This window comes from Sinocyclocheilus rhinocerous, unplaced genomic scaffold, assembly GCF_001515625.1.
Source record: "Sinocyclocheilus rhinocerous isolate Xijiao unplaced genomic scaffold, SAMN03320098_v1.1 scaffold502, whole genome shotgun sequence".
NCBI classification, from domain to species: domain Eukaryota; kingdom Metazoa; phylum Chordata; class Actinopteri; order Cypriniformes; family Cyprinidae; genus Sinocyclocheilus; species Sinocyclocheilus rhinocerous.
In genome coordinates this window covers 512,817-522,385 of record NW_015641028.1, presented here as the reverse complement: position 1 = coordinate 522,385, position 9,569 = coordinate 512,817, and the positions used below count along the sequence as shown (strand labels likewise).

At 34.8% G+C, this 9,569-nt stretch overlaps 1 protein-coding gene across 1 annotated transcript in view; it reads left to right on the top strand.

Moving 5' to 3' along the window:
- The first annotated feature begins 2,387 nt into the window (after positions 1 to 2,387).
- LOC107754096 (TANK-binding kinase 1-binding protein 1-like) overlaps positions 2,388 to 9,569 on the top strand; it is a 74,425-nt gene continuing 67,243 nt past the window's right edge. The window contains exon 1 of the mRNA XM_016570417.1: positions 2,388 to 2,596. The gene's annotated coding sequence lies outside the window, so the exon portion shown is untranslated. The remainder of the gene's footprint in view (positions 2,597 to 9,569) is intronic.

The following is a 9,569-nucleotide window of genomic DNA, read 5'->3' as shown; positions in this document are numbered from 1 at the left end:
GCATGTACTGTCACTGACCCCTGCCATAAACCATGAATGAATGCAAAAAAATCTCTGATTGCTTCTCTGCACCTTGCGGCCTGTTCTCATTTTGGATTGACTCACCAGAGTTATGTGAGTGATGCAGAAAAAAAAAGCAGAGAGAGGAACAGTTTTTTTGGGCCCAATATGCAATATGCATAATTCCCAATACAGAGTATGCAAAAAGAAGTGTGTCCAATAAGTAGGATGTGACAATACACAGTATTCATGAAGGCAAACAATACAGATGACCGTGGTGAAGATCTGAAATGTATAACCACACTCTAAGAACACAAAACTGCCACTGAGGTGCTACCCTTTCAAAAATATTATGTACACTTTAGGTACTAATATACGTACTTTTAAAATACTAATATGTACCTTTAAGGGAAATGTACTACAGCGGGGTAATTAAGGTACAAAAATGTTGTACCCTTTACCTATGAAGGCAGTAGATACTTTGCTCGAGATTTCAAAAAATGGAAATGTATTTATATCACACATATTCATGCTGTTGTACTGAATATATGACACAATGAATCACAGTTATGCAGCACCCATGCCTGTGTGATATTACTTGTTTTTACTGCATTTTTCAGCAATGTTTTTGTGGGGCTCAAGCTGATCCCAAACTAAACAATTTCTTTAATAATGTTTTTCTTTGTGTAAACGGCTTACAGCTTCATTAATAAATGCATAGTGGGGTTTAATTAGATAATGATCATGTTTTTGAAGGGAAAATATACTATTTTTATGACTTTTATTATTTTTACTGAAACAAAAATATATAGGGATATATTCGAAAATATAATGCATTAAATATAATAATAAGACATTTCCATATATGAGACTAGTATACTAGTGCCTAAAACTAGTGCCTATAAATTTTTTAATTCTGCAGTGATACAAAGATGAAAGAGATCCGCACTCCTCCAAATGCAGCTAAAAAAGCTTATTCCATTTATTGTTCAGAGGTCACAAAAATATGTAGAAAGAAGTGCAAAAGTGCAAGTGCAGAACGATTTCAGGTATTAACCCTTCCTCAGTGCCATGGCCAGTGCTTTGTGGATTTAAATTCTGCAGTGAACCATGTATGGCTACATAATGATACTTATACTAATGATAATGTACTAATAATGATACTAATAATGGTAATGATACTATGTAATAATGATACTATGTGTGTGCGTGTATATATATATAGTATATGTGACCCTGGACCACAAAACCAGTTTTAAGTCGCTTGGGTATATTTGTAGCAATAGCCAAAAATACATTGTATGGGTCAAAATTATTGATTTTTCTTTTATGCCAAAAATCATTAGGATATTAAGTAAAGATCATGTTCCATGAAGATATTTTGTAAATTTCCTACTGTAAATATATTAAAACTTAATTTTTGATTAGTAATATGCATTGCTAAGAACTTAATTTGGACAACTTTAAAGGTGATTTTCTCAATATTTAGATTTTTTTGCACCCTCAGATTCCAGATATTCAAATAGTTGTATCTCGGCCAAATATTGTCCTATCCTAACAAACCATATATCAATGGAAAGCTTATTTATTCAGCTTTCATACATTAAATCTGAAAAATTGACCCTTATGACTGGTTTTGTGATCCAGGGTCACAAACACACACACACACACACACACACACATATGTGTGTGTGTGTGTGTGTGTGTGTTTGTGTGTGTGCATGTGTATATTAAAAATGCACTATGTTTTTAACTTTGCAGGGTTTATGTAAAGCTGCACACATATTAATAAACATTTATCTCGCTTTATTGTTTGCATAGTTACACATTTCATATATGAAAATATGTGTGATATATAAAAATGTTTACTAAAACAAATATAATAATTTGGGGATTTTTGGACTGTTGGATGTCTTGTTAAAGTGATGGCAACATGATGTGACTTAATTATAACATAATAAATATATCACAATATATGTTTATAATGTTATAATGTTCCAATATTAATGTGAATATATATAGCATGTACAGTATATGTTAAAATTTATACACGCACAGTACCATATTTTATCACATGTACATTTATATATTCAATCATTTTAGTCAATGCATTATTGAATATAAATTCACATAATATATACAATTTATAAGTAAATATGTCACATTTTTCAATTTAAGAAAAGTGGCTATTTCTTATGTATCATTCTCAATATACTGTAATATATTAACACAACATGTTATTCTGTAATATAAAATAATTCCATTTTGATCGTTAATACGGGTATATAGAAATATATTTCCTTTGCGTAAGGGTAGCTAAACGGCACAGGAGTCTCTAGGACCCGAAACAACCAGGAAGTAGCCTAAAGCCCATCTGAACAGGACATGAGCGTTATGTAGTGCTGTGTCGGTGATGTTTTATATTGAATCTTCAGCTGTGGCGCTCAAACTCTCTCTGATTCATAACTGAGAGCATCTGAACCAACAACAGCAGTGGAGAGCAGCGGGCATCAGCCTCATACAATTAACCAGCACTTCTGGGGTGCCTGGCCCTTCACTGAAGACATGTCAGCAGAGGACGCATCCATGACACACCGTGAGTGCTCTTTCCCTTATTTTTCATGGAATATATGTTTTGCTGTGTATGGTCGGAGTATTGCAGTGCGGGTTACATCATTACGGGCTCTACAGTGGCAAACAGCGCACAGCCATGTTTTACAGAGTGCTTTACAAATGTCCGTGTAAATACAACGCAAGGCGACACGGGAAGCCTTGCATGTCCAATATGCATTTACATATTTTAACATAACTGTCTTTAGGATCTCTTCGTTGTGTAAATGCAATAAATACAGGCAGTTTTTGAAACAAAAGAAGACGCTTGCGGTTTGACATCAGCATTGCTCAGCCGCTGCAAGTAGATCGTCAAATGCAACAAAAACTACGCTGGAACGGATATGATCTTTACGAAAGCACAGCTGATTAAGATTAAACGACCGTGGAAATTATATTTAATGACTTGTTTCAGACGGTCAGCGAGATTTATAACCTGATTCAATTATAGAATAGAATAAATAACCAGTCTATAGGGAGAAGTAACAGCGGATGTTGTGGTTTGTCCAGTACAACACTATAAATAACTTTTTCCTTACTGTAGAGCACCCATGCATTAAGGATGATGTTCAAGATGACATTTCAAATCTCGGTTTTGACATTTATCGAAGGAATGGTTAACCTCATGATAAATTACAATTGCTATATGTCGGAAAATGTGGGAAAATATAAAACTTTAGCCATGAAGGAATAAATCATTTGCATCATCAGCAGGCTCGCTGTGTTGTGTAATGAGACAACAACAGTCCCTGCACAACCGCATTATAGTGAGCTGATGTGGCAAGTGATAGGTAGGCTAATCCCACTTAACAATGTAATTGTTCCAAAGCACTGAATTGTTCAAGACTGGCAGCCTTTAATTCTTGAGCGACTGTTGTTATAGTGATGAAATACAGTCAGATTTGATTTTTCTTTAGTTTTGTGTAGGTCGTGTGTAATGTGGTTTAGCAGACGGTCATTAGTAATAATGCACTGGACAGCTCCAGGTGCTGAACCGCTTTTAAAGAGTGTAGTCGCTCATACGTGGATAATAAATTTAAGATTAACTTTGATAAACAGGGATGACATGCTCAGAACTGGTAGAGCTTTATTTTTAATATACACAGCAGAAACAGGAGTAAAATGTGTACAAAATGGATTAATTGTAATTATTTTTCCTTATTTACATTTCAATGGACAAAGAATGCTAAAATGCTATAGTTAAAGACTGCATGTTTAAACTATTTATTAATGGTGAAAATGATATATTTGAGAGATAGACAGGACATATGTATCAGCTTGATTATTGTGTTATTTTAGTGATAGGGTGGCATATTAATATTACATAATTTAATGACAAATACAGTTAGAAATTGTAATACAGTCACCAAAATTCAATCTTGTAATATCTCAGACATTATCACTGTATTTTTAAGTTCTAGAAAATAGCTGGCAGTTTAACAAAAACAAATGTACCTTAGCTTCTGAGTGTGGTATTGTTTTAGTGCGGAGTGATGATACAGTCAAAAGATGCCGTCTGATACATTGTTATTCTGCAAGCGTTTAATGATTTCTGTAATAATAGAATCATTTTTGATAAGTTCTCTTCTCTCTGATCTCTGCATAGGTCTGCTGAACTCATTTGCAATTGAACAAAACAAAACTATGCACGCAGTGTTGAATATGCCACGAAACAATGCTTCTGAACAAGCTTTGTTTTTGAAAAGCTTGATTTCCACTTCTGACAGGCATTATGTTTCCTCAGTTGCATTGGGTGTTTAAAAGTGATGTAGGGTGGCTGACTACATCATGTTTTAGGAATTCCAGAAAAGGAAATATTAAAAAAAATTTAAAAAACTGTGGACTGCCCCATGTCTTTTCATTTTTCTCCATTCGTTTTGGACTTTTGACTTGATTATTGTGCACTTAATTAGCAGCACCGCCTTTTTTCTTGGTGGGAGACTGTCTGCAGGAGCTAATTTAAGGGTCTGACGTTGGGAGGTGAATCACGTTAGCCTCTCAGCTATTCCCAGTCACAAAGCACTTCTCATGTTGCTCATTGTTGCAACATGTAATTATGATTTATGCTGCTTTGAACTGGCTTTTGTCAGAGCTGTGAAAAGATACATTGTTTTGTCCTCTACACTCTGCATTTCCTTTTTTTTTTTTAATTCACCTATAAGAAAATAGCCAGCTGTGAGCAGGTCAGAAAGTGTGTAAGGAAAGGATAATTTTGGTGGAGAAATCGGCTGAATTTCTGAAGAGGGTCATTTGTAAGTGGCGAGAGACGAGCCTTGCCACCTGTGTCTCCTCTAGAAATACTCTCAGACCTGACTGCGAAGTCCTTTACCTCCTCTTGTTCATACAAACAAGTGGAGTAATTTAGTGTTGAGCTAAATAACAACAAAAAGCTAGCTAGAAGAACATTTTCGAGCTGCGTGTTTTAGATAAGCTAGGAAATTTGTGGCTTTCATCTTTCATTCATTTTTCATCTTTTTTAATCCGAATGTCTAAAAGTGCAGTCACAGTCCCATAGGCAGGTCTTGATTGTCTTCTGTTGTACTCCTTTGATAATAAAACAGCTTAACCTTGAGTGCTAACCAGACATGATGTGATAACATCACTGCCATTTTAATAAGTTTTTGTCCCAGCTGACCATGACAAGCAATGAGTGACAGGACATTTTGTCATCTCTATTGATTGCAACATGGCCCTTGTTTTGGAAGTATTATTTCCATTGATTTTTCCCGTAGGGATTTTAAAAAGTCTTCATTAAAGCGTTACAAGCCATGAGCCAAACCAACCAATCCTATGAACCATTACGAATAACATAAATTAAAAACAGTGGAATTAAATTAAATTAAAAATCGAAAATTATACATTTAAAGTTGTTGACTGTATATATAGAAACAATATATTTTCAGTTTATTGTAAAATATGCATATGTATGTTCAAATAGTTAATATTCGAGAATGTGAGCAGACCAACTCTATTAAGCCATTTGTGGTGTTTCATGGGAGTGCATGGGCAGAACTCTCTGATTAGTGAAATTTTCTTTACAGCATCATGGGTAATGTAGTTTTTGCACCACTGTTAAACATGATTATTTAAAACATAAGTTGATATAATGCGAACTGATGGCTTCAACCAAAGCAAATACCATTGATTAACAACCTTAGAGCTCGCAGTAAGTCTGTCTTTAAAGGTCTGGAGGTCACCAGGTAATACTAATCCCGTGCGAATAGGGTTTAAGTTATTGTTAAAAAACTATTTCCCTATGGAGAAAATGAATACCATTTTTATTTCTGGAACATGACTGTTGCATTCCATATCTGCTGCATTACACTTGTTAGCCCCGCCCACTGTGAAATTTCATTGGTCCATAATCTTGCTGCTCCTCATAATTCTACATTAAAGTCCCCCTCACTCATTTTATCGCTTAAAACATGTCTTTAATGATCAAAATTACTTATTGAAACGTTTTCTTCCATTAACATATAATTTCTTTCTGTCTTAAAATGGCTTGAATATAACTTTACCCCCTTACCTCATTTAGTATACACGTAATCATGAATATGCACGCAATCACACCAGCTCATATATCTGCTCCCACCCACAAGTTGACGAGATTGGTTACATGTTTGTGAGCAAAGGAAATGGGCTGTTTCAAACCACAGTTTTGAGACTGTCTTTGATACACTGTCATTTTAAGGAGAAAATGCTCAGCAGTGGTGATGAATTTGCACAAGGTTTGTCTTTAAGCATATTAAAAACACCAGATAGATATCTAAACAACATTAAAAGTTTGATTTTTACCACAGAGGGCTTTAAATATGAAATATCCTCTGATTGACTATAAATGTGTCACATCTCATAGCAATTTTGATAGCTAATAAAATAGCTTGTCGCTGGAAACTTGTCATGGTTTGGACTTGCAGTAATTGAATTTGTTTTTATATCATGAGTTTTGTACTTCAAACAGGTTAATTAGTTGCCACCCACTTGAAGAAATAAATGCATTTTGATTGAAGTGATCACTTATAATTATATTTTGAACTAAAGGTGGTTTTGAGTTGTACAGAATTAAAAGTGATTTCATTAAAATTCGGAACATTTCTCGTTTAAGATCTTTCCTAGTGGGATTCAGTTCACTGAGCCATGAACAATACAGAGCTAAGCACTTCAGCATGCGCACTTGTAATACACTTATAAAGTACTTCAGCACCCCATGGACAGATAATCATGATTCATGGCCAAACTAGTATGATTTCATTACATTCTCCAGTTCTTTCATAGCTCCCATGCATAATTTAGGGAGACGTTTATGTAAGGTACTTGCAGCCTGGCAAACTTTTGCTTGTGGGCCATAGCAACTCACAACAAGCTCTCCATTAGGATGGAATATTCATGAGCGCCCGGGCAGGTTGTGTAGACCGATGTGAGAGATACGTTGAGATTAAAACTGAAATAGAATGAGTCGTTGAGTCCAAGGTGATGTGCTGCTTTTTCTCCATCCTTCAAACTTTTGACAGATCTCACAAAGCTGTTAGAGAATTCAGTACCTTCTTCCTGTTTTTTGTTCATGTTCCCTTTTTTTTTTAAACAGCCTGAAGGTCCCTCAGTTCAGAACAGATGGTAAAATGTTCCTTTTGATCTTCTTCAAATCTACAGGTTTCAAGAGTTTTCTGGCTGTCGCATGAATTACAAACATGCTCCGGTTGTTTGAAGACACAGTCTGTTTATAAGTGCAGAGCATGAATTGGCAAGAAGTATTCAGATGCTTTTTATAGTTATCGGGGCTTCTCTTGCTATGTTGTTTCTGATGGTCTGGCATTGTGCAAATCTACCCAGGCCAGATTCATAAACTGTGTGTAAGTGACAAACTAAAAAGAAATTCCAAACTCAACCGAAATGTGAGAGTGTTTCAAGCCAGTTGATGTAACCTTACAAATTTGTATACCATATTGTATACCTTACAAAGGAAAACGTTTAAATTGTTTTAATATATTAAACATTATTGACAAAATAATCTTATTAACATACATCAGCAAGGTAAGGTTATCTATTTGGCTAAAACAAAGATGAGAATTTTTTGAAACGGCAAGAATGACTTGTGACCCCTGGTGATCTGTAAAGGTACTACAGGGGAAAAAATGAACAAAAATTTTTACAATTTGAATGCAAATTATCTAATGACCTGGGGCTGTATTTACAAAAAGTCTTAAGGGCTACCTAACGCAGAAATTTGGCAGCAGCTCTTAAAAATTAGGGGTGTGTCACTTCTAATTTTAGGAATAGTACATTTTTCATCTAAGAGCAATTCACAAAGCTTTTTAATGCTAGAAGCAGCTCCTAAACCTAGGACAGCTTAAGTCCTCTGGAGGACTTCTAAATCCGTAAGAGAAACTCAGAAATGATCCGAAGCATGGATGTTGTTTTTAGTCTGTATTGCAAGTGAGTAAATATTGGAATATCACAAAGACATCAACCTTCTACAGAAGTATTGTATTGAATCGTGTAAGTTTTAAGTTTCAGGTTTTAAGTTTAGTTAGTCCAGTTCACCTTCCTTTAACCTTTCTTTGGCAGTTCTGTATTATCCATTGGTATATGCTTAGAGTATTCTTGAAATATTGTTTGTTTGTAAGCATGTTATGGCTGATAATATCACCATGTACAAGTTAAAAATGTATATTATTTTGTTTAAGCACATTTGTTTAAGTAAAAACTGGACAGGGCATTAAAGCACTGTAATGCACAATAAATGAACACATTTTAAAATATTTGTAAATTTTTCAACGATTGCATTTTACAATGTTTTTTTTTTACATTTTAAGTGAGTGTTCGATGATGGGTAAACAGGGAAATGAGCATGCACAACTAAATATTCAATATCGGCCAATACCGAGAAGAAAAAAAAAACTCACTAATATATGGTACCAATATTTCATGCATCCTCAAAGTTAGTTAATGTTCCTTATGAAAGTTGCTATAAATAGAATCTCTACCTTTTTTATATTGTGGTTAATTTTTTCTATTGGCTGAGAGTCTGAGTGAGGGGTGTCTGTGTCTGTGACTTAAACAAAGCCCTTGAAAAAACAGAGGTGTAAAGTATTGGAGTAAATGTAATTAGTTACTGTACTTGAGTATCTTTTCGGATACTTTGTAGTTGTACGGAGTAAAAAAGATATTAGTAAAATATTTTAGATATTTTACTCTTTACTTCACTACATTTTTGAATGAGTATCTGTACTCTTTACTCCACTACATTTGAAATGAGTGTTGCAGTTACACATTACATTTTGCATGGACCTAGCTTTTTCTGCAGCAGTTTATTTCTGCTACAAAAGACGTGATACTGCCTACTACAGGTCACTGAAAGTACTGCATCTTATGTGTTTTGCCCTTACTCACCCAAACTTGTCAACAAGGCTACTTTATGTGAATGCGAGTTCCTTAAGTATTTGTGAATCACAGGTGTTTTATATATGAGATGAGGACATGAATGCAGCCGGCAATGAGGCCGAAACCAGCACAGCCAGTGCAAGAAGGCTTCGGCTTTTTAATTTTACTTAACATTATTTTATTTATCCATTATACTGAAGAAACCTTTTTGAAAGATATTGTTTGTTTGTTTGTTTTGTATTTTGAGGTGTTCAGTTTTATTTTGGTTTTAGAAAATAAACGTGATTGCTCTCCTCACAAATCAACTCTTTCTTGTTTTTGTTTCATGCTCTCTGTGCCTTGCCCTGGACTTTTATGTCACTTCCTGTCTCCCGTGATATTTTAAGTCAGTTTGTAGTCCGTTTGTTCATTGGTTCCACTTGATTAGTCTCCTCAGGTGTGTCTTATCTTGTTAAGCTTGTTAACCCCATGTGTGTATATATAGCCCTAGTTTTTCTTTAGCTCCTTGTGAGCTGTTGAATGTAATGATTGTCTGTTTGCCAGTCATTCTGTTCTTTGTTCCCTTTGGTTTTTGCCTT